A 24,837-nucleotide genomic window follows, 5' to 3' on the forward strand; every position below is an offset into this window, starting at 1 on the left:
TATGCCTCTATTAAGTCTCCTCTTAACGTTCTTCTCTCCAACGAAAACAACCTCAAGTCCATCAGCCTTTCCTCATAAGATTTTCCTCCATACCAGGCAACATCCTGGTAAATCTCCTCTGCACCCGCTCCAAAGCCTCCACGTCCTTCCTATAATGCGGTGACCAGAACTGTACGCAATACTCCAAATGCGGCCATACCAGAGTTCTGTACAGCTGCAACATGACCTCCCGACTCCGGAACTCAATCCCTCTACCAATAAAGGCCAACACTCCATAGGCCTTCTTCACAACCCTATCAACCTGGGTGGCAGCTTTCAGGGATCTATGTACATGGACACCTAGATCCCTCTGCTCATCCACACTTTCAAGAACTTTACCATTAGCCAAATATTCCGCATTCCTGTTATTCCTTCCAAAGTGAATCACCTCACACTTCTCTACATTAAACTCCATTTGCCACCTCTCAGCCCAGCTCTGCAGCTTATCTATATCCCTCTGTAACCTGCTACATCCTTCCACACGATCGACAACACCACCGACTTTAGTATCGTCTGCAAATTTACTCACCCACCCTTCTGCGCCTTCCTCCAGGTCATTGATAAAAATGACAAACAGCAACGGCCCCAGAACAGATCCTTGTGGTACTCCACTTGTGACTGTACTCCATTCTGAACATATCCCATCAACCACCACCCTCTGTCTTCTTTCAGCTAGCCAAGTTCTGATCCACATTTCTAAATCACCCTCAATCCCCAGCCTCCGTATTTTTTGCAATAGCCTACCGTGGGGAACCTTATCAAACGCTTTGCTGAAATCCATATACACCACATCAACTGCTCTACCCTCGTCTACTTGTTCAGTCACCTTCTCAAAGAACTCAATAAGGTTTGTGAGGCATGACCTACCCTTCACAAAGCCATGCTGACTATCCCTGATCATATTATTCCTATCTAGATGATTATAAATCTTGTCTCTTATAATCCCCTCCAAGACTTTACCCACTACAGATGTGAGGCTCACCGGTCTATAGTTGCCGGGGATGTCTCTGCTCCCCTTTTTGAACAAAGGGACCACATTTGCTGTCCTCCAGTCCTCTGGCACTATTCCTGTAGCCAATGATGACATAAAAATCAAAGCCAAAGGTCCAGCAATCTCTTCCCTGGCCTCCCAGAGAATCCTAGGATAAATCCCATCAGGTCCCGGGGACTTATCTATTTTCAGCCTGTCCAGAATTGCCAACACCTCTTCCCTACGTACCTCAATGCCATCTATTCTATTAGCCTGGGGCTCAGCATTCTCCTCCACAACATTATCTTTTTCCTGAGTGAATACTGACGAAAAATATTCGTTTAATATCTCGCCTATCTCTTCAGACTCCACACACAATTTCCCATCCCTGTCCTTGACTGGTCCTACTCTTTCCCTAGTCATTCGCTTATTCCTGACATACATATAGAAAGCTTTTGGGTTTTCCTTGATCCTTCCTGCCAAATACTTCTCATGTCCCCTCCTTGCTCGTCTTAGCTCTCTCTTTAGATCCTTCCTCGCTACCTTGTAACTATCCATCGCCCCAACCGAAACTTCACACTTCATCTTCACATAGGCCTCCTTCTTCCTCTTAACAAGAGATTCCACTTCCTTGGTAAACCACGGTTCCCTCGCTCGACGCCTTCCTCCCTGTCTGACCGGTACATACTTATCAAGAACACGCAGTAGCTGATCCTTGAACAAGCCCCACTTATCCAGTGTGCCCAACACTTGCAGCCTACTTCTCCACCTTATCCCCCCCAAGTCACGTCTAATGGCATCATAATTGCCCTTCCCCCAGCTATAACTCTTGCCCTGCGGTGTATACTTATCCCTTTCCATCATTAACGTAAACGTCACCGAATTGTGGTCACTGTCCCCAAAGTGCTCTCCTACCTCCAAATCAAACACCTGGCCTGGTTCATTACCCAAAACCAAATCCAACGTGGCCTCGCCTCTTGTTGGCCTGTCAACATATTGTTTCAGGAAACCCTCCTGCACACACTGTACAAAAAACGACCCATCTATTGTACTCGAACTATATCTTTTCCAGTCAATATTTGGAAAGTTAAAGTCTCCCATAATAACTACCCTGTTACTTTCACTCATATCCAGAATCATCTTCGCCATCCTTTCCTCTACATCCCTAGAACTATTAGGAGGCCTATAAAAAACTCCCAACAGGGTGACCTCTCCTTTCCTGTTTCTAACTTCAGCCCATACTACCTCGGAAGAAGAGTCCCCATCTAGCATCCCCTTCGCCACCGTAATACTGCTCTTGACTAGCAGCGCCACACCTCCCCCTCTTTTGCCTCCTTCTCTGAGCTTACTAAAACACCTAAACCCCGGAACCTGCAACATCCATTCCTGTCCCTGCTCTATCCATGTCTCCGAAATGGCCACAACATTGAAGTCCCAGGTACCAACCCATGCTGCCAGTTCCCCTACCTTGTTTCGTATACTCCTGGCATTGAAGTAGACACACTTCAAACCACCTACCTGAACACTGGCCCCCTCCTGCGACGTCAAATCTGTGCTCCTGACCTCTATACTCTCATTCTCCCTTACCCTAAAACTACAATCCAGGTTCCCATGCCCCTGCTGCATTAGTTTAAACCCCCCCAAAGAGCACTAACAAATCTCCCCCCCAGGATATTTGTGCCCCTCAGGTTCAGATGTAGACCATCCTGTCTGTAGAGGTCCCACCTTCCCCAGAAAGAGCCCCAGTTATCCAAAAATCTGAATCCCTCCCGCCTGCACCATCCCTGTAGCCACGTGTTTAAATGCTCTCTCTCCCTATTCCTCATCTCACTATCACGTGGCACGGGCAACAACCCAGAGATAACAACTCTGTTTGTTCTAGTTCTGAGCTTCCACCCTAGCTCCCTGAAAGCCTGCCTGACATCCTTGGCCCCTTTCCTACCTATGTCGTTAGTGCCAATGTGGATCGGGGGGCTGCTCCCCCTCCCCCCTAAGGACCCGGAAAACACGATCCGAGACATCACGTACCCTTGCACCTGGGAGGCAACATACCAAACGCGAGTCTCTCAGGCTCCCACAAAATCTCCTATCTGTGCCCCTGACTATAGAGTCCCCAATTACTAATGCTCTGCTCCTCTCCCCCCTTCCCTTCTGAGCAACAGGGACAGACTCCGTGCCAGAGGCCCGTACCCCATGGCTTACCCCTGGTAAGTCCCCCTCCCCACAAGTATCCAAAGCGGTATACTTGTTTCTCAGGGGAACGACCGCAGGGGATCCCTGCACTGTCTGCTTTTTCCCAGTCCCTCTTACAGTTACCCACCTATCTCCAATCTTTGGTGTAACTAATTCCCTGAAGCTGCTAGCTATGACCCCTTCTGCCTCCCGAATGATCCGAAGTTCTTCCAACTCCAGCTCCAGTTCCCTAACTCGGTCTTGGAGGAGCTGGAGATGGCAGCACTTCCTGCAGGTAAAATCAGCAGGGCCACTAACTGCATCCCTCACCTCAAACATCCTGTAGGAGGAACATTGCACTACCTTCCCTGCCATTCCTCTAACTTTCTAACAAGATCTGGCTAACAACTAAATTAAATTTTTATAAAAAATAATAATAATGTAATAAAATATGGTACTTACCTCAGACCAATGGGTTTTATTATTAGGTTAGAGGAGGAGGGCGGGTGGGAGACACTACACGTGTAGTGTCTCGGGTTTCCTCTCCACCAGAATTTATTGGTGAGGGTCTTCCCAGACGTCCGCGGGTCGACTTCCTGTTCCCGCCTAAAAAACTAATTTTAAAAAAAAAGAAGAAAAATTCTCAGCTCCTGCTGAAATTGACTAACCAGCCAGCTCCACTCCCGCCGAAATCGACTGGCCTGCCCCTGCAAAGACAAGTGCTTTTAAAGGTTGACTTACCTCCCAGCAACCTCCTTCCGCAATGCTCCCGCTGAAACTGACTCACCAGCTGTTCTCACGCCGAAATCGACTGGCCTGCCCCTGCAAAGACAAGTGCTTTTAAAGGTTGACTTACCTCCCAGCAACCTCCTTCCGCAATGCTCCCGCTGAAACTGACTCACCAGCTGTTCTCACGCCGAAATCGACTGGCCTGCCCCTGCGAAGACAAGTGCTTTTAAAGGTTGACTTACCTCCCAGCAACCTCCTTCCGCAATGCTCCCGCTGAAACTGACTCACCAGCTGTTCTCACGCCGAAATCGACTGGCCTGCCCCTGCAAAGACAAGTGCTTTTAAAGGTTGACTTACCTCCCAGCAACCTCCTTCCGCAATGCTCCCGCTGAAACTGACTCACCAGCTGTTCTCCCGCCGAAATCGACTGGCCTGCCCCTGCAAAGACAAGTGCTTTTAAAGGTTGACTTACCTCCCAGCAACCTCTTCCGCAATGCTCCCGCTGAAACTGACTCACCAGCTGTTCTCCCGCCAAAATCGACTGGCCTGCCCCTGCAAAGACAAGTGCTTTTAAAGGTTGACTTACCTCCCAGCAACCTCCTTCCGCAATGCTCCCGCTGAAACTGACTCACCAGCTGTTCTCACGCCGAAATCGACTGGCCTGCCCCTGCAAAGACAAGTGCTTTTAAAGGTTGACTTCCCTCCCAGCAACCTCTTCCGCAATGCTCCCGCTGAAACTGACTCACCTTCAGGGCGGAGCTAGAGATCAACAGCCAACCAGGACCCGGGATCTGTCAGCCAATGACATCACGGCTTTACAGTCCCACATGACCCCTAATGCTTACTACCACATTCACCTCTTGTTAAAAATGAACCCGGCGGGGTGGTGCTTCGTATGGTGGTAAGGGTTTACAAGGCTGGTCCTGGGAGGAAAACTTTTGCATGTACAGAGGTTTTTTTTTTTGTGTTTTGAACTATATATAGTAAAAGGGGGAAAAGGAAAACGTTCTCGTTACAGTCCACAATATAGTGATGTTACATTGATGCCACAAGTCGATCGGGCGGTCTGGTCGTCCTCGTCGATTGCCTCGGCCCCGGTGGTGGTACTTGTTCCCGTGTTGTCATCTCCGGGAGCCTTGCGGTTTCTGCTTCCGCTTCACTTCTGGTCGGACCTGGGAGGAGGACCGATCCCCCCGGGAAGGGGGCGCTCGCGGGGTGCGCCGGTGGCAGGGAGGGGGTGATTGGTGTCGGGGGGGTGTGTGTGTTGCCAGCGGACACCAGATCTCGCAGGGAGACCGTGTCCTGTCGGCCGTCGGGGTACTCCACGTAAGCGTACTGCGGGTTCGCGTGGAGGAGGCGAACCCTCTCGACCAACGGGTCCGACTTGTGCGCCCGCACATGTTTTCGGAGCAGGATGGGTCCTGGGACCGCCAGCCAGGTCGGCAGCGACGTTCCAGAGGAGGACTTCCTGGGGAAGACAAGGAGGCGCTCATGAGGCGTTTGGTTAGTGCTAGTACACAGTAGCGACCGGATGGAGTGGAGAGCGTCCGGGAGGACCTCCTGCCACCGTGAAACTGGGAGGTCCCTGGACCGTAGGGCCAGTAGGACGGTCATCCAGACCGTGCCATTCTCCCTCTCTACTTGCCCGTTCCCCCGGGGGTTGTAGCTGGTCGTCCTGCTCGAGGCTATACCGTTGCTGAGCAGGAACTGGCGCAGCTCGTCACTCATAATGGAGGACCCCCTGTCGCTGTGGACGTATGCGGGGCAACGTCGATGGCGCGCATCGTGGCCTTTGCGATATCGCTTTGATGCGGCTGAAGGCCTGGCAAGCCTCTGTCGACAGTGGGAAGGTCGTGGTCTGTATTAGGGGGCGGGCCTTGTCTGCGTACTGGGGGACCCACTGGGCGTAATATGAAAAAAACCCCAGGCAGCGTTTTAGGGCTTTTGAGCAGTGCGGGAGGGGAAATTCCATGAGGGGGCGCATGCGTTCGGGGTCGGGTCCTATTATCCCATTGCGCACTACATATCCCAAGATGGCGAGCCGGTTTGTGCTAAACACGCACTTGTCCTCGTTGTATGTGAGGTTCAAGGCTTTAGCGGTCTGGAGGAATTTTTGGAGGTTGGCGTCGTGGTCCTGCTGATCGTGGCCGCAGATGGTCACGTTCTCGAGGTACGGGAACGTGGCCTGCAACCCGTGTTGATCAACCATTCGGTCCATCTCTCGTTGGAAGACCGAGACCCCATTTGTGACGCCAAATGGGACCCTTAGGAAGTGGTATAATCGCCCGTCGGCCTCGAAGGCTGTGTACTTGCGGTCACTTGGGCGGATGGGGAGCTGATGGTAGGCGGACTTGAGGTCTACGGTGGAGAAGACCTTATATTGGGCAATCCGATTGACCATGTCGGATATGCGGGGGAGAGGGTACGCATCTAGTTGTGTGTACCTGTTGATGGTCTGGCTATAGTCTATGACCATCCTTTGCTTCTCCCCTGTCTTGACTACTACCACCTGTGCTCTCCAGGGACTGTTGCTGGCCTGGAGTATGCCTTCCTTCAGTAGCCGATGGGACTTCGGACCGAATGAATGTCCGGTCCTGGGCGCTGTACCGTCTGCTCCTAGTGGCGACGGGTTTGCAATCCGGGGTGAGGTTTGCAAACAAGGATGGGGGCTCAACCTTGAGGGTTGCGAGACCGTAGATAGTGAGTGGGGGTATTGGGCCGCCGAATTGAAACGTTAGGCTCTTCAGGTTGCACTGGAAATCTAATCCCAGTAATGTGGGCGCGCAGAGTTGGGGAAGGACGTAGAGCCTGTAGTTTTTAAACTCCCTCCCTTGCACCGTTAGGGTCACTATGCAGAAACCTTTAATCTGTACGGAGTGGGATCCTGCAGCTAGGGAAATCTTTTGCGCACTGGGACGGATGGTCAAAGAACAGCGTCTTACCGTGTCGGGGTGGATGAAGCTTTCCGTGCACCCGGAGTCGACTAGGCATGGTGTCTCGTGCCCGTTTATCAGCACCGTTGTTGTCGTCGTCTGGAGCGTCCGGGGCCGTGCTTGGTCCAGCGACATTGAGGCCAGACGTGATTGTAGTGTTTGAGCTTCTTCCTCGAACCCCATGGAGCCGTCGACACTGGGGTCCGTTGTTGCCGTCCAAGATGGCGGCGGGGGTGAACAAAATGGCCACCCCCATGCATCGCACATGGCTGGGGGATCACAAGATGGCGGCGGGGGTGGACAAAATGGCTGTCCCCCTGCGTCGCACAGGTCTGGGGATCCCAAGATGGCGGCGTCCCTCCTCCCCTCGTGGTGGCCGGGACCCAAAATGGCGGCGCCTGCGGGTCGCACATGGGGCGCTGGGGGGGCTGGGGAGCGTCAGAAACGCGCAGATAGCTTTGTTCTCCGGGGACAGCGGTAGTCGGGACCCAAACTGGCTGCGCCTGCGGATCGTACATGGGGCGCTGGACAGCAGTGGCCGGGACCCAAACTGGTTGCGCCTGCGGGTCGTACATGGGGCGCTGGGGGGGGTTGGGGAGCGTTATAAGCGCGCAGGAATCCTTGTTCGCCGGGGACCGCGGCGACCTCCCGGGACCGGCACACAGCCGCGAAATGGCCCTTTTTCCCGCAGCTCTTACAAGTCGCTGCGCGGGCCGGGCAGCGCTGTCGGGGGTGTTTCGCCTGTCGCAGGAATAGCAGCGGGCTCCCCCGGAACGACTTGGCGTCTGAACCGCGCAAGCCTGTGGGGTGGGGGGGAGGGGGGGGGTTTGTCGCGACGGGGGTCCACGGAGCCCAAGGGGCTGCCGCGCGGTCGGGGCCGTAGGCGCGGGCGTTTCCCGCGGCCACATCTAGTGAGGCTGCAAGGGCCCTTGCCTCTGAGAGTCCTAGCGACTCTTTTTCTAAAAGTCTTTGGTGGATTTGGGAAGAGTTCATACCAGCCACAAAAGCATCACGCATCAACATGTCCATGTGTTCCATCGCGTTTACCGGCGGGCAGCCGCAGGCCCGTCCCAAAATGAGTAGCGCGGCGTAGAAATCATCTATCGATTCTCCGGGACTTTGCCGTCTCGTTGCGAGTTGGTAGCGTGCGTAGATCTGGTTCACTGGGCGAACATAGATGCTTTTTAGTGCTGCGAACGCCGTCTGGTAATCCTCTGCGTCTTCGATGAGAGGGAAAATTTCCGGGCTTACCCTCGAGTGCAGGACCTGTAGTTTCTGGTCTTCTGTGACTCGGCCGGGGGCCGTTCTGAGGTAGGCCTCGAAACAGGTCTGCCAGTGTTTGAAAACTGCTGCTGAGTTCACTGCGTTGGGGCTGATCCTCAGGCATTCCGGGATGATCCTGAGCTCCATAGTTCTTTTAAGCACGCTTAATAAATTGTAGCGCACAAAGACTCACGAGAGACTAATAGAGATGAAGTCGATGAGGCCTAATTAAGCGTGACTTAGTTCCCCGCAGTTCAGTAGCTGACTGGCCTGCGGGGCAGAACTCCAGGTTCTTATACTCCGCCTTCAGGGCGGAGCTAGAGGTCAACAGCCAACCAGGACCCGGGATCTGTCAGCCAATGACATCACGGCTTTACAGTCCCACATGACCCCTAATGCATACTACCACAATTGCATTTTCATTTCATGCAGGGGTGGGATTCAAAAGGAATTTTTAAAGATAGTGAGAGGCAAAATATTAGGGGCTTGAAAGTTGATAAATCTCTCAGATCGAATGGAATGTATCCCAGGCTGTTGAGAGAAGCAAGAGGGTTTGACCATCACTTTTCAATCCTCCACGGCTACAGATCCAAGCCATGGGATTGAAGGACTAGAAGACTGCTGACAATGGGCACAATTTAATGAATCGGGATGTGCCGGTGAATAGCGGGAGGGGACAAAATCTAGATTTGCGCCAGGTGGAAACCATTTTGCAATTCACCTGGGCCGCTCTCGAAGGCGAGTTCCGGATCACTCCCAAAAATTGCAAGAATATCATTAACCCTCATTTGCATTTTGTTCAATCTCATTAACAAGACTGAAGTCAAATGCAGCAGCCTCCCAGGAATTGCGGGAAGTCTCACGGGCGCCGTTAAGTCCTCCTTTTCAAAAACGGGAACAGGCAGCATGGTAGCATAATGGTTAGCACAATTGCTTCACAGCTCACAGGTCCCATGTTTGATTCCTGGCTTGGGTCTCTGTCTGTGCAGAGTCTGCACGTTCTCCCCGTGTTTGCGTGGGTTTCCTCCGGGTGCTCCAGTTTCCTCCCACAGTCCAAAGATGTGCAGGAAGCAGAAAGTTGGAATAAATGGGTCCTTTTCTGATTGGCACGCAGTGATGAGTGGGGGACCGCAGATGTCTGTGCTAGGGCCCCAACTGTTCACATTATATATTAATGATTTGGATAAGGGAACTAAACGTACTATCTCCAAATTTGCAGAGGACACAAAGGAGGTTGAGTTGTGAGGAGGATGCAGAGATGCTTCAGTGGGATTTGGACAGGCTGAGTGAGTGTGCACATGCATGTCAGATGCAATATAATATGGATAAATGTGAGGTTATCCACTTCGGTAGTAAAAAATAGAATGACAGGTTATTATTTGAATTGGTGCAAATGAGAGAGATGAATACTCAGTGAGACCTTAGTGTCCTTGTGCATCAGTCGCTGAAAGTAAACGCGCAGATACAGCAGGCAGTAAAGAAGGCAAATGGCATGTTGGCATTCAGTGCGAGAGGATTTGAGTATAGGGATAGAGATGTTTTGCTACAATTGTACAGGGCATTGGTGAGGCCACACCTGGAATAAGACCAGGGATGTACTTCTGAGGCTGTATAAGGCTCTGGTCAGACCCTTGGAAAGGGTCCAGAGGAGGTTCACAAGAATGGTCCCTGGAATGAAGAGCTTGTCGTATGAGGAACGGTTGAGGACTCTGGGCCTGTACTCGTTGGAGTTTAGAAGGATGAGGGGGGATCAATAAGGGGAGAAGGCAGGAGAATGGGAATCAGAAAAATATCAGCCATGATTGAATGGCGGAGCAGACTCGATGGGCCGAGTGGTCTAATTCTGCTCCTGCGTCTTATGGTCTTATGAATATTGTGTGCAGTTTTGGTGTCCTTATCTGAGGAAGAATGTTCTTACTATGAAGGGAGTGCAACAAAGGTTTACCAGGCTGATTTCTGGGATGACAGGACTGTCATATGAGGAGAGACTAAATCCGTTAGGATTATATTCATTGGAGCGTAGAAGAGTGAGAGGGAACCTCATAGATTCTTATAAAATTCTATGTGGATCTTGTGGATTAAACAGGGTAGATTCAGAATGTTGCCGATGGTAGGGGAGTCTAGAACTTGGGGTCATAGTTGAGGATAAGGGGTAAACCTTTTAGGACTGAGGTGAGGAGAAATTTCTTCACCCAGAGAGTGGTGAATCTGTGGAATTCACTACCACAGAAAGTAGTTGAGGTCAAATTGTTGTGTAATTTCAAGAAGGAATTAGATATAGCTCTTGGGGCTAAAGGGATCAAGGGATATGGCGGGAGGCGGGATCAGGGTATTGAACTTGATGATCAGTCATAATCATAATGAATGGCGGAGCAGGCTCAAAGGCCGAATGGGCTCCTCCTGCTTCTATCTATGAGATATGGGACCCTCCCTCTGGGGTGGAGGAAGGGGGGGGGGGGGGAGTGGGGGTGGGGGGGAGGTGGTGAGGGGGTCAGGTCACTCTCATGCGCGCATGGTGTGGAGGGGGGGTGACCCATTTTTTCCATGATGGGGAAGGAGGATGCCCCTATTTGCTGAGAGGTTGAGGGTTGTCAGCGGGGTCACCATTTCTGTGATGGGGGAGGTGTCCTGTTTCTGGATGCGGGAGTCAGGGTTCCTGCTAAAAATAACGCCTCGGGATTGCTAAGTCTGGCATACTGGCATGCTGGCCGTTATGAATAATTTGCCGTACTAAAGGTAAAGAATCATACCTTGTGAACGCTCCTGGTGCCAGCGGGAACCTATTCTGGTTCATCCGCTGGCAGGAGCACTGAGACTCAAAACTGGAGATTTGCAAGTTTCCTTCCTTTATTCATTCATGAGACGTGAATTTCACTGGCTTGGCAGCATTTATTGCCATCCCTAACTGTCCTTAAAAATAAAATAAAAAAATAAATCGCTTATTGTCACAAGTAGGCTTCAAATGAAGTTACTGTGAAAAGCCCCTAGTCGCCACATTCCGGCACCTGTTCGGGGAGGCTGGTACGGGAATTGAACCGTGCTGCTGGCCTGCCTTGGTCTGCTTTAAAAGCCAGCTCTTTAGCCCGGTGCTAAACCAGCCCTGCACCTTAAGAAGGTGGTGGTGAGCTACCCTCTTGAACCAATTTCATGTGTTTCTTGCTTTTGTATTTTGGTTTAGCAGCCTCTGGTGTGGTGTTGATTTTTACTGTGTACTCAGAGGTCTGCAGAGTTTCAGGTGTAAACCTAGGGACCGTCGCGTCATCTTTGGGTGGTATGACCACGCCCACTTCTGCGGCCTCACTGACATATTGGAGCACATAGGTTTCTGTTGCCTGAGCTGAGGTTGGAACTGGGGCCACCCGTTCTTGGCTCGCTGGAGCCTCGCTCACTTGCTCTTCGTCACTAGAGATTGCGATGCTCTCTGGCCGTGCTGGTCCAGGCATTGGGTCATCTTGGTCAAGAGCAAAATTGTGTGAGTGATCTGTGGAGCTGCATATTGAGATTGTCATAAGCTCTTCCTCTGGGTCAGTCTCAGAGTTGCCTGCCACTGCAACATCCAGGTCGCTGTCATCGCAGTCATCAATGTCTTCCCATTCATCATCAGTGTTGTCAATGGTTTAGGAATGAATTACAGGAACAGGCTCAAAGACCTGGAACAAGTCATCACGTACCTCTGAGGCCGGTTTCTCTAATATCGGGATGATTTCTTCCATTTCTGGCTCAGTCAGTGGCTGATCCTCTGTGGTATCAGCAGCTTCAATTTATCTCCAAGCTCCCACTCTTCTCAGAGTCCAGCGCGTCTGGGTGCCCTCGTGACCACCTCGTCATTCCTTCCAGACCATCGGAGTAGTGCTTCTGGAGCCTTGTCATTAAACCCTTCTGTGCTGCTGCAAAAGAGATCTGCAAGACGTTCATACAGGTCTTCATCTGTCTCACCTTCCATACTGTCACTTTCTGCATCATTGTTGACATCTTCGAGCAGATATTCGGAGTAGTCATCATCAGATTCAGCATCGTCCGCATCCTCCTGTAAAATCAACACTGCACACGGAATTATGTGTTCACGCAGTAGGCCGGCAAGTTCCACGTCAGCACTAAGTTTGGCTGCCGAACTTTGGCTTAACATTCCACAGGACTGGAGAAGTTAAAGGACGATTCATTTGGTATAGTTTTTGTCACTGTTCTGCGAGTGTTTCAACCTTTGTGCTTCGGTTTGGTTTTAATTGTTTTCAACGTTACATTTTTGCCGTCCCTCCAGTCGATCTTGCAGTCTGTGTACCCCATGATTTCTGGTTCATCAAAGAATGATTTAAGCGGCCGCGAGTCCAACTGATAAACTTTAGTGATCATCTCATTTCTGAAATACTCATTAGGCTCGAATTTAAACTCCAGAGTGAAGCTCCATGGCTTCCCATGCCCTGTCCATTTAACACTCACAGCTTGCTTCAATATGGGTTTGTCATGCTCCCGTATCATGCCACTGAGCCTATGCACGTTCTTGAAGACTGTTAAACAGAATTGCGGAATGCTTATCGCCCCCTCATCTGATTTTCCGTCCTCCACCTGGATTTCTTCCGAATCCTCATCAAATGTGCACATTTAATGTCTTGTCGGGATCTGAAGTGTTTAGTTGACTAGTCATCTTCTGGGACAGTCACTCAACTAGATTCGGTAATCACATGACTCTTCTCCTGGGACGGAGTCAACGTCCATGTCTACAATGTGAAAAAGTAGCGTGTGCCTCATTCCTGCCATGGATAGCATCAGTTCGCAGACAGCGACTTTGTTCTTGTTCCAAAGTCCATCGGCAGCCCTGGCCAATAAGCAAATTTCCACTGCACATTCAGCTGTTGCGAAGCAGACCGACTCACGAGGTTGGCTGTTGCTTTCGGGTCAAAATCACATCGTATTCGAGAATTGTTCAGCACCACCATCGATTTCAATCTAGATTTAAAGGTCCCTGAGAGTTCTTAATAGCTTCAGTCTTCCTTAAAATTTTGTTTCCATCATTCTGGGTCAGACTCTTCTGGTACCTCGCAGTGATGAGATCGATGAAAAACTGTTCTTCGATATTTATCTCATCAACTGCATGCACCGCTCGTACATGGTCCATTGTAGAACGCGCAAAACATTGTTTTCCAAAATGCCCAATAAGGCCGCACTTGGATTTGATTTTTTGATTTGATTTGATTTATTGTCACATGTACCGAAGTACAGTGAAAAGTATTTTTCTGCGGCTGTGGGAACGTACACAGTACGTACATAGTAGACAAAAAGAATAATCAACTGAAATCTATGATACTAGGGACCTCCAGAAGATGACATAATGGAATGTCCACCCGACATTTCTGGCTGAAGATTGCAGCAAATGCTTCAGACTTATCTTTTGCACTGATGTGCTGGTATCCCCCATCATTGAGTTGTTTAATTGGCCACCACCATTCACAACTGGATGTGGTAGGACTAGAGAGCTGAGATCTGAGAACGGGCAGCACAGTAGCATTGTGGATAGCACAATTGCTTCACAGCTCCAGGGTCCCTGGTTCGATTCCCGGCTTGAGTCACTGTCTGTCCGGAGTCTGCACGTTCTCCCCGTGTGTGCGTGGGTTTCATCAGGTGCTCCGGTTTCCTCCCACAGTCCAAAGATGTGCAGGTTAGGTGGATTGGCCATGATAAATTGCCCTTAGTGTCCAAAATTGCCCTTAGTGTTGGGTGGGGTTACTGGGTTATGGGGATATTGTGGAGATGCTGAACTTGGGTAGGGTGCTCTTTCCAAGAGCCGGTGCAGACTCGATGGGCCGAATGGCCTCCTTCTGCACTGTAAATTCTATGATAATCTGGTCAGGTGGTTGTGGAACCACATAGCTCTATAACTGCAGAAAATACTGGACAATCGCAGCAGGTCTGATAGCATCTGTGGAGAGAGAAGGGAACTAATGTTTTGATTCTGGATGGTTCTTTGTGAAAGTCATCCTGACCTGCTGTGATTGTGCTGTATTTTCTGTTTTTGTTTCAGATTCCAGCATCCGTAGTAATTTGCTTTTATCTATTTATAACTTGCTGTTTATAATATAGAACATAGAACATAGAACAATACAGCGCAGTACAGGCCCTTCGGCCCACGATGTTGCACCGAAACAAAAGCCATCTAACCTACACTATACCATTATCATCCATATGTTTATCCAATAAACTTTTAAATGCCCTCAATGTTGGCGAGTTCACTACTGTAGCAGGTAGGGCATTCCACGGCCTCACTACTCTTTGCGTAAAGAACCTTCCTCTGACCTCTGTCCTATATCTATTACCCCTCAGTTTAAAGTTATGTCCCCTCGTGCCAGCCATTTCCATCCGCGGGAGAAGGCTCTCACTGTCCACCCTATCCAACCCCCTAATCATTTTGTATGCCTCTATTAAGTCTCCTCTTAACCTTCTTCTCTCCAACGAAAACAACCTCAAGTCCATCAGCCTTTCCCCATAAGATTTTCCCTCCATACCAGGCAACATCCTGGTAAATCTCCTCTGCACCCGCTCCAAAGCCTCCACGTCCTTCCTATAATGCGGTGACCAGAACTGTACTCAATACTCCAAATACAGCCGTACCAGAGTTCTGTACAGCTGCAACATGACCTCCTGACTCCGGAACTCAATCCCTCTACCAATAAAGGCCAACACTCCATAGGCCTTCTTCACCACCCTATCAACCTGGGTGGCAACTTTCAGGGATCTATGTAGCTGATCCTTGAACAAGCTCCACTTATCCAGTGTGTCCAACACTTGCAGCCTACTTCTCCACCTTATCCCCCCCAAGTCACGTCTAATGGCATCATAATTTCCCTTCCCCCAGCTATAACTCTTGCCCTGCGGTGTATACTTATCCCTTTCCATCCTTAACGTAAACGTCACCGAATTGTGGTCACTGTCCCCAAAGTGCTCACCTACATCCAAATCCAACACCTGGCCTGGTTCATTACCCAAAACCAAATCCAATGTGGCCTCGCCTCTTGTTGGCCTGTCAACAAACTGTGTCAGGAAACCCTCCTGCGCACACTGTACAAAAAACGACCCATCTAATGTACTCAAACTATATCTTTTCCAGTCAATATTTGGAAAGTTAAAGTCTCCCATAATAACTACCCTGTTACTTTCGCTCTTATCCAGGATCATCCTTGCCATCCTTTCCTCTACATCCCTAGAACTATTTGGAGGCCTATAGAAGACTCCCAACAGTGTGACCTCTCCTTTCATGTTTCTAACCTCAGCCCATACTACCTCGGAAGATGAGTCCCCATCTAGCATCCTCTCCGCCACCGTAATACTGCTCTTGACTAGCAGCGCCACACCACCCCCTCTTTTGCCTCCTTCTCTGAGCTTACTAAAACACCTAAACCCCGCAACCTGCAACATCCATTCCTGTCCCTGCTCTATCCATGTCTCCAAAATGGCCACAACATCGAAGTCCCAGGTACCAACCCATGCTGCCAGTTCCCCTACCTTATTTCGTATACTCCTGGCATTGAAGTAGACACACTTCAAACCACCTACCTGAACACTGGCCCCCTCCTGCGACGTCAAATCTGAGCTCCTGACCTCTATACACTCATTCTCCCTTACCCTAAAACTACAATCCAGGTTCCCATGCCCCTGCAATAATCTTTATTAATGTCACAAGTAGTCATCTGGTGCCTGTTTGGGTACACTGAGGGAGAATTCAGAATGTTCAATTCACTTAACAGCACCTCTTTTGGGACTTGTGGGATGAAACTGAAGCACCCGGAGGAAACCCACACTGACACAGGGAGAACGTGCAGACTCCGTACAGACAGTGACCTAAGCCAGGAATCGAACCCTGGTCCCTGGTGCTGTGAAGCAACGGTGCTAACCACTGTGCTACCTATTTTTCTTTGAGATCAGTTAATTGAGGGGAGGGAATGGCATAGCGGTATTGTAGCTGGACTAGTAATCCAGAGACCCAGGGTCGAATTCCATCACAACAGATCGGGAAATTTGAATTCAATAAAAATCTCGAATTAAAAGTATGAGTGATGACCATGAAACCATTGTTGTAAAAACCCATCTGGTTTACTAATGTCCTTTAGGAAAGAAAATTGGCTACATGTGACTTCCTATCCACAGCAAGCCACTGGCAATTAGAGGTGGGAAATAAATGCTAGCCCAGTCAGCGACACCCACATCCCATGAGAATTTTTTTTTAAAAAAGGATGTTTAGATTTAAAGTAATTGAGGATAATTTTTTTCCAGAGGGTCTAGAATTCACTGACTGAAAATATGGTAGAGGGAAAAACCCAAATCACAAATAATGGGCGAGATTCTCCACTCCCGCGCCGGTTGGGAGAATCGCCTGGGCCGCCAAAATTTCCCGGGACGCCGGTCCGACGCCCTCCCGCGATTTTCCCAAGCGGCGGGAATGGAACCGTCGAGTTCCGCGGGCCGCAGGCCGGAGATTCGCCGGAGACAACCAAAATGGCGATTCTCCGACACCCCCGCTATTCTCAGGCCCGGATGGGCCGAGCGGCCAGGCCAAAATGGCGGGTTCCCCCCAGCGCCGTCCACACCTGGTCGCTGCCGTCGGGAACAGCGCGGGAACGCTGGGGGGGCGGCCTGCGGGGGGGAGGGGGGGGATCCTGCACCCTGTACCTCAAATGTGGCATGGCCCGCGATCGGTGCCCACCGATCGTCGGGCCGTCCTCTCTGAAGGAGGACCTCCTTCCTTCCGCGGCCCTGCAAGATCCGTCTGCCATCTTCTTGCGACGCGGACTCAGAGAGGACGGCAACCACGCGCCAACCCGCGCATGCGCGGGTGACGCCAATTATGCCACGTCATCCATGCGGCGCCGCCTTTATGCCGTGACAAGGCCTGGCGCATGTAGATGACGCGGCCCCGATCCTAGCCCATTGTCGGGGCCTGAATCGGTCGGGATCGGGGCCGTTTCGCGCCATCGTGAACCTCGACGGCGTTCACAACGGCGTGGGCACTTCGGCGCGGGAGTGGAGAATCCCGCCCATTGTGTGTTTGAAGTGCCATAATCTACTGGAACCAATGGACCAAGAGCTGGAAAGTGGGATTAGGCTGGATAGCTGTTTATCTGTAAACACTGACACAATGGCCAAGGGCCTCCTTTTGGGCTTTTTCCATATACTTCTATGTTCCCGAGCTCATGACATTCTTCCTCAGGCATAATGCCTGGAATTGGACACAATTCACCAAAAGAAGCCTACCAGTAATTTGTAAAGGTTTAGTAATACTTTCTTGCTGTTGTATTCAAAGCCTCTATTTTTTAAATCTCCAGATTTTAACAGCCTTTTCTTTTTGTCCTGCAATCTTCAAAAAATAATATATATGCATACCAAGTGTCTCTGTTCTTTCACCTTCTTATAACCTCAAATTTCTAAATAAGAGCAATACATATTTAAACCTTCAAGAAATGTTCTTAAGGAATGAATTTACTCCTTCGAGGTGAAATAATGAAGATTTTTGTCTCCACAGCCTATTGCTCAAATTTCTAACTTTAGTGATACTGACACATTCAGGATTCCAATTCAGTATCCCTGGAGGTTCTGTGAAAAATGCCAAGGCCATCACAATTCAAAACATGCAGACCGAGAGGTGAGACGTAAGCAAAGTAGAAACAATTCAAAACAGAGACATTTGAAGTTGGAGGCTACATCTTCACTCGAGAAGCTAGCACCTCGGATGAGAAGGAAGGATAGAGTGAGATTAATTGCAGAAGCATTTGACAGAAGAGACAGGAGAGACATTGAACAGGCAGAGAAAGAAAAAATGCAGAGGCAACTGCAAGAGGAAGAATGGGAAAAAAAGAAACTAGCTTTAAGAAAGGCTCAATCTAAATGTGGAAGAAAAGGAAGAGAGCCTTCCTCCCATGGTGCTGTAACACATGAAAGGACAGCCAAATGCAAGTCAAGGCAGCAAAGCCAAGACATCTGGCAGCATGAAAAAAGAATGGGAAAAGCCAAAAGCACATGCCATCATGTTGCAAAAGGATATTCAGATGAACATTCCACACAGCCTAGGCACAGACATCACAGGCATAGCTAGCCAATTCTCAAGACGAGTATACAATTCTTGGTTCAGGTAAAGGATTTCTGTGAACGATGTATTAACATGGTCGTCAAGAACACATCAACTAAATAATTAAAAGGTTACGGTAATTTTTTAAAAAATTGCTAAGTAATAAATTATTTGCCCATTCCACTGTGCATTTCCTGCTATAATTTCCCTGAGCACAGCTCAGGTAACTTGCTGACTGATTCAACTATAATTTTTATTTGAGACAATTTGGTCTTTAATACGTCAACTAAGATTGGAAATGTTCTCGATATCAAAACATAAGAGCTAAACTCAGAGGTGCAGTGTGTTATGACACTGGTCCACTGCTCCAATCATAGTTATAAATCTTAAACATGAAAAGATGCACTACTACCAAATTTTAAAGCTACCAAATCCAAATGTATACCAAATGTTTTATCTCAGTTTTAGAGATAAAGCATTTTTGTTCCAGTTGTTTCACCAAGTTAAATAATCCAGTATGAGAATTATATTTATACTGTCCTGAAAGAATGCCAGGTTCTTCACCTCAATGACCTGAGCTTTTCTAGCTCATCTTTCTTCGTGGTGTGATCTATTTCACTTCAAAGTTTCCATGTAAAAGATAATTGCTTCTATGGGGCTTCATTTGCAGATGATAAATGTGTACACAAATATTATTCACTTCAATATGTGTTTGCAATTTTTTTTGAACAGTACTAACAAAAATGTTTAAATGGGAAGTGCAAAAGAAACAGGTTATATGTGAAATAAATATGTCTAGCTTGTACAGCTCAAGAATTAATGACAAATTAAAGATAAATAAGGTTGAAGGGGACAAGGGAAACACTTCTAAGACACAGCAGCATTGACATTAATGTCTAGGATGAGCTTCCTATCAATCATTCAGAATCAAGCTACAACACACTTTGAGTATTGATGTCTTAATGATTATCATAGAATTTACAGTGCAGAAGGAGGCCATTTGGCCCATCGAGTCTGCACTGGCTCTTGGAAAGAGCACCCTACCCAAGGTCAACACCTCCACCCTATCCCCATAACCCAGTAACCCCACCCAACGCTAAGGGCAATTTTGGACACTAAGGGCAATTTATCATGGCCAATCCACCTAACCTGCACATCTTTGGACTGTGGGAGGAAACCGGAGCACCCGGAGGAAACCCACGCACACACGGGGAGGATGTGCAGACTCCGCACAGACAGTGACCCAAGCCGGAATCGAACCTGGGACCCTGGAGCTGTGAAGCAATTGTGCTATCCACAATGCTACCGTGCTGCCCCTAATGATGAGGTAGAGCGGAGGCCGAAACGGAAAAACAAGAAAACAAATCCTACATTTCAGATCCCACAATCTCACAAGATGTCCTGTCCCTGGTGTCCAAAGATTTGCGGGTCAAGAATCACTGTTCACTCACATGAAGACCCGTGACAGAAACTCATGACCCTGTCATCCTCAAATTGAGGGACAGCTAGCAACAACAGAAGTTGAATCAAAATTCATACATTTGTGCTTTATTCCTCAAACTATATGGTGCTCTGAATATTCCAGGCTTGAAGATCTGAATGTGTGTCACTTCTCAGAAAATATAAAGCTGTATTCACAAACCCCAAAATGAATCTCACAAGTTTTTCACTTAAGTCGGATATTCCAAACTACACAGTCTGCATCAAGAGAACAACAGATATGGACACATTTGACAACCAGAATTTTTAGGTTTTTTTAATTGGCTAACCTGACCTGACCTGATCTAGGAGCTGGTTTAAACAGTGGGCTAATCAGCTGGCTTGTAATGCAGAATAGTGCCAGCAGCATGGGTTCAATTCCCGTACCGGCCTCTCCGAACAGGCACCAGAATGTGGCGGCTAAGGGCTTTTCATAATTACTTAATTGAAGCCTACTTTTGACAATAAGCGATTATTATTATTGTATATTTAAATAAATTATATATTTTTGAAATTAAACTGAGTTGTTCAGTAGTATGTCCGTATTATAACTTCGCATTGTTAAAAACTACAGGATTACATCAATGCTCTCCAGCTTCCCAACTTCCACACAAATTTGATTTCATAAAACACAGCAGTGCATACCCCAGTTCACACAAGTCATATTTTCCCATCATCCCTGTGCTCATTGACATACAATGGTTTCCTGTCTGACAATGCCTGATTTAAAAATTCTTACCTTTTTTTCCAAATTTCTCCATTGCGCCACCCCTCGCTTTCCTTGTAACATTGTCCAGCCCTTTCAAGATCTCTGCATTCGTGTCTGCACTCATCCAATTTTGCTCTGTTGCACATCCCCAACTTCAATCTACATAAAACATAGAAACATAGAAAATAGAAGCAGGAGTAGGCCATTCATTATTATCATGGATGATCATCCAGCTCAGAAAGCTGTTCCTCCTTTCATACATAGAAATATACATAGAAGGAGGAGGCCATTTGAACCTTTGAGCCTGCTCCGCCATTCATTATGATCATGGCTGATCATCAAGTTCAATACCCTGATCCTGTCGTCCCCCATATCCTTTAATCCCTTTAGCCCCAAGTTCAATACCCTGATCCCACCTACCTCCATATCCTTTGATCCCTTTAGCCCCAAGTTCAATACCCTGATACGCCTTCCCCCATATCCTTTGATCCCTTTAGCCCCAAGAGCTATATCTTGAAAAAATAAATGTTTTGGCCTCAATTGCTTTCTGTGATAGCAAATTCTATAGGCTCACCACTCTCTGGGTGAAAACATTTCTCCTTACCTCAGTCCTAAATGGTTTACCCCCGTATCCTCATACTGTGACACCTGGAGGGGCGAAATTCTCCGTTATCGGCGGAAAGTCCGCCGATCGGCGCAAAAAAGGGCGCAAATCCGACCTGCGCCACGTCGGAAAAATGGGTCGATAGTCTCCGGCCCGAAATGGGCTAGCAGCGACGTAACGGGATCCGCGCTTGCGCAGTGGTTCACGCCGTGCAGCGTCATACGCGCTACACGGCGTGACGGCTCATAAGGCCGCGCTGCTCCCCCCCACCCGACCGGAACACCCGACCGCAACACCCGACTGGATGGCTGGCCGAAGCTCAGCCCCGAGGTTCGAGTCACGCGATGTGGAGGCGCTCCTGGACGCGGTGGAGCAGAGGAGGGACGCCCTGTATTCCGGGCACGGTCGCAGAGTTGCCCCGTGCCACAGCCGGCGTCTGTGGAGGGAAGTGGCAGAGGCCGTCACCGCTGTGGCCCTGACACCACGGACAGGCACCCAGTGCCACAAGAAGGTGAACAACCTCGTCAGAGTAGGCAGGGTGAGATTCCCCATATCCACAATATCCCCCCTCCCCCATATCCCCCCTCCCCCATATCCCCCCCTCCCCCATATCCCCCCCTCTCCCCCATATCCCCCCTCTCCCCCATATCCCCCCCTCTCCCCCATATCCCCCCCTCTCCCCCATATCCCCCCTCCCCAATATCCCCCCTCCCCAATATCCCCCCTCCCCCATATCCCCCCCTCCCCCATATCCCCCATATCCCCCTCCCCCATATACCCCCTCCCCCATATCCCCCCTTCCCCATATCCCCCCCTCCCCCATATCCCCCATATCTCCAAGTGAATCCAGCCCTAACCTTAACCTCTGCAATGCACGCGCAACCGATGGCATGCATTCATATACCTGCCTAACACTGTTGCCTTTTACCCCTGCCCCCCCCCCCCCACAGGAGAAGCGCGCACACAACAATAGGGAGCATGTGAGGACTGGAGGAGGGCCCGCTGATGAGAGGCCACTGACCGTACACGAGGAAAGGGCCCTGGAACTGGCTGGCGGACCTGAGGACCGGGAGTTTGCTGATGCAGAGGTCGGGGGCGTACTAGCGAGTGAGCCACCGACATCCCGTCCCCATATCCCCCCTCCCCTATATCACCCTCCCCGTATCACCTGATCACTGCCTGATGTATAACCATGCATGCTTCATTGTGTATCGCAGGACCAAACGTCCAGGCACCCATCCCCGCAGATGCAGACCGCCCGCAGGATGTCCCTCGGAGACCACAGGAGACGGAGAGACCCGCACCCTCCAGCATGCGACGCCCGCAGGATGCCCCTCGGAGACCACGGGAGACGGAGAGACCCGGACCCTCCAGCATGCGACGCCCGCAGGATGCCCCTCGGAGACCACGGGAGACGGAGAGACCCGGACCCTCCAGCATGCGACGCCCGCAGGATGCCCCTCGGAGACCACGGGAGACGGAGAGACCCGGACCCTCCAGCATGCGACGCCCGCAGGATGCCCCTCGCACACCACGGGAGACGGAGAGACCTGGAGCAACAGGGAGACGACACCCCCGTCACGTGCGGGAGCGACCACCCAGCGACGAGGGGGGCAGCCACAAGCCCCCGTCACATCCGAGCCAGGACACCACTACCCAGGACACCACTACCCAGGACACCACTACCCAGGACACCCCTACCCGGGACAGCACTACCCAGGAAGACGAAATACCGGACAGTGACTCAGAGTGGATGGGTGGAGACGAACTCCCACCCCAAAGTGCCATGGACTCAGAGTGGGACGAAGAGCACGACACAACGCCACTGCTGTCACCAACACCCTCCACCATCGCAGAAACACTCACCACGGTTGGGCAGTTTAGTGATGAGGTGTCTGGTACACTCACTGGTGCGCACAACACAGCCGTCCTGGTACAGCAGGTGGAGGAAGGAGCAGCAGAGGGACCGGGCGGTCGGAAGGCAGCCCAGCCCAAGCGAACATCTGCCGCCCAGATGGATCCCGGGTTCCTGCAGTTACCACACCCACACATAGATCCGATGCAACCACCGACCCGGAGACGAGCGAAGAGGGTGACGGGCGGCTTGCGGCGGCTGCGGTCGCAGGTGGAGGACTCCACCCACGTCCAGGAGCTGGGAGTGGTGCCGGTCATGCGTGCCGCCCAGGCTGACACCGCACGGGTGGCGTCCGCGGTGGAGGCAATGGGTGCGACGGTGTCAGACATGGGGAACGCTTTGCGAGGCCTGGGGCCTTCCATGCAGGCGGCGTCTGTGGCCCAGGAAATGGCTGCCCTCTCACAGGAGGCCATGAGCCAGTGCCAGCGCCAGATGGCAGAGGCGCTCAACGCCATAGCCCAGTCCCTGCAGGCCATGGCCCAGTCTCAGCAGGCCATGGCCCAGTCTCAGCAGGCCATCGCTGAGGGCATCGGCGCCAGTGGCCATGTGCGAGCTGGCGTCGCACTGTCACAGACAGGGTTTGCCAACCCCCTGGGCTCCATGGCTGCAAACCTGCAGACCCCTGTCGATACCAGCACGGGCCTCCAGGACTGGCAGCGCCAGATGTCGGGGGGGCGTCGGATGGCCAGTCCGTTCGCATCCCCCACCCATGTAGAGGCTTGGGGGCCATCGGGCACCCCGACGGAGGAGGAGGTGGTGTGGTCCGTCCCGGCTCCCTCTGTAGGGGAGGTCCCGGTACACCGCGACACCTCGGACTCCCCCCCTTCCGTCCCAGGTGCATTGGGTGGGCAACGGGCAGGACAGGCTGGCAGCTCGCCATCCCAGTCGCCCGGGCCGCAGCCTGGCCCATCTAGGCCAGGACGCCCCAGGAAACGGCCGCCAAAGGGATCCAGTGTCAGAGGGCAGGAATCACAGGAGTCCACCTCCAGTTCTGCTGTACCGTCTGGGGAACCACGTAGACGTAGTCAAAGGGCCCGTAAGGCCAAACAATTAGACACTGAGTAAGTTGGCACGGGTGCAGGGCACAGATGAGTTTTAGGGGCTAGGGCACGTGCATGAACTCCTTTGGTTATTAAAGTCAATGTTACACCTACCGAAGCTGCCTTTGTGCTCTGTCCAAAGTGTGCGGGGGTGTCATGTACGTTGAGCGCAAGTGTGTGTGTGAGGGGTGGTCTTACCTCAGCCCCAGGTGAGTCTGCCCCCTTCCCCCTGGGCCTCCATCAACATCCCCCGGGCAGAGGAAGGGACCGTGCGCTGCAGTGTCACAGCCGCATGCAGGGATGGTCCGGGTGGATGGCGGTACTGTGGCCATGGGTCAGACATAGTCCAATGATGTAGAGCCAGGAGCTCATCGCAGGGCGGGTTGTCATCATCCTCCATGGCCTGCGATAGACACGCGTCCACCCGCAACTGTGTGAGCCTGGCCCGTTGTGCCGCAAGTGGATCGGCAATGGGGGGGGGGGGGGGGTGGTGTGGTGTGCATGCGGGTGGGGTGGGGTGGGTGGGGTTGGGGAGGGGGGTGAGGGTGCTGGGTGGGTGGATGGGTGGGGGGTGTGGGTGGTCGGCTGTTGCCATGGTGTGCGGTCTGTGGCCATACTACCCGATTCCCACCACCACCCACCCAGCACCCTCACCCCCCTCCCCAACCCCACCCACCCCACCCCACCCGCATGCACACCACCCCCCCCCCCCCCCCGATTCCCACGCCCATCTAGTCAGTGAAGCGGGCGTCTATCAGTCTGTCCCGTGCCCGCTGGGCCAGCCGGTAACGGTGGACAGCCACCCGCCTGTGTCTACCCCGTCTGCCCTGACCATTGCCCCCATCCCCCTCATCTGGGGAGGACTGGGCCTCTTCCTGCTGCTCCTCCACTCCACCCTCCTCTGCCTGCGGCACATTGCCCCTCTGCTGGGCT

General features: G+C 51.1%; 1 protein-coding gene across 3 annotated transcripts in view; it reads right to left on the bottom strand.

The window, feature by feature from the left end:
• Window positions 1-24,837, bottom strand: part of LOC140425687 (uncharacterized) — a 409,944-nt gene that overhangs the window by 360,224 nt on the left and 24,883 nt on the right. For all 3 annotated transcript variants that reach the window (XM_072510184.1, XM_072510183.1, XM_072510185.1), the window contains exon 2: window positions 20,376-20,504. The gene's annotated coding sequence lies outside the window, so the exon portion shown is untranslated. The remainder of the gene's footprint in view (window positions 1-20,375; window positions 20,505-24,837) is intronic.

The sequence above is a fragment of the Scyliorhinus torazame genome, chromosome 6 (assembly GCF_047496885.1).
Source record: "Scyliorhinus torazame isolate Kashiwa2021f chromosome 6, sScyTor2.1, whole genome shotgun sequence".
NCBI classification, from domain to species: Eukaryota; Metazoa; Chordata; class Chondrichthyes; order Carcharhiniformes; family Scyliorhinidae; genus Scyliorhinus; species Scyliorhinus torazame.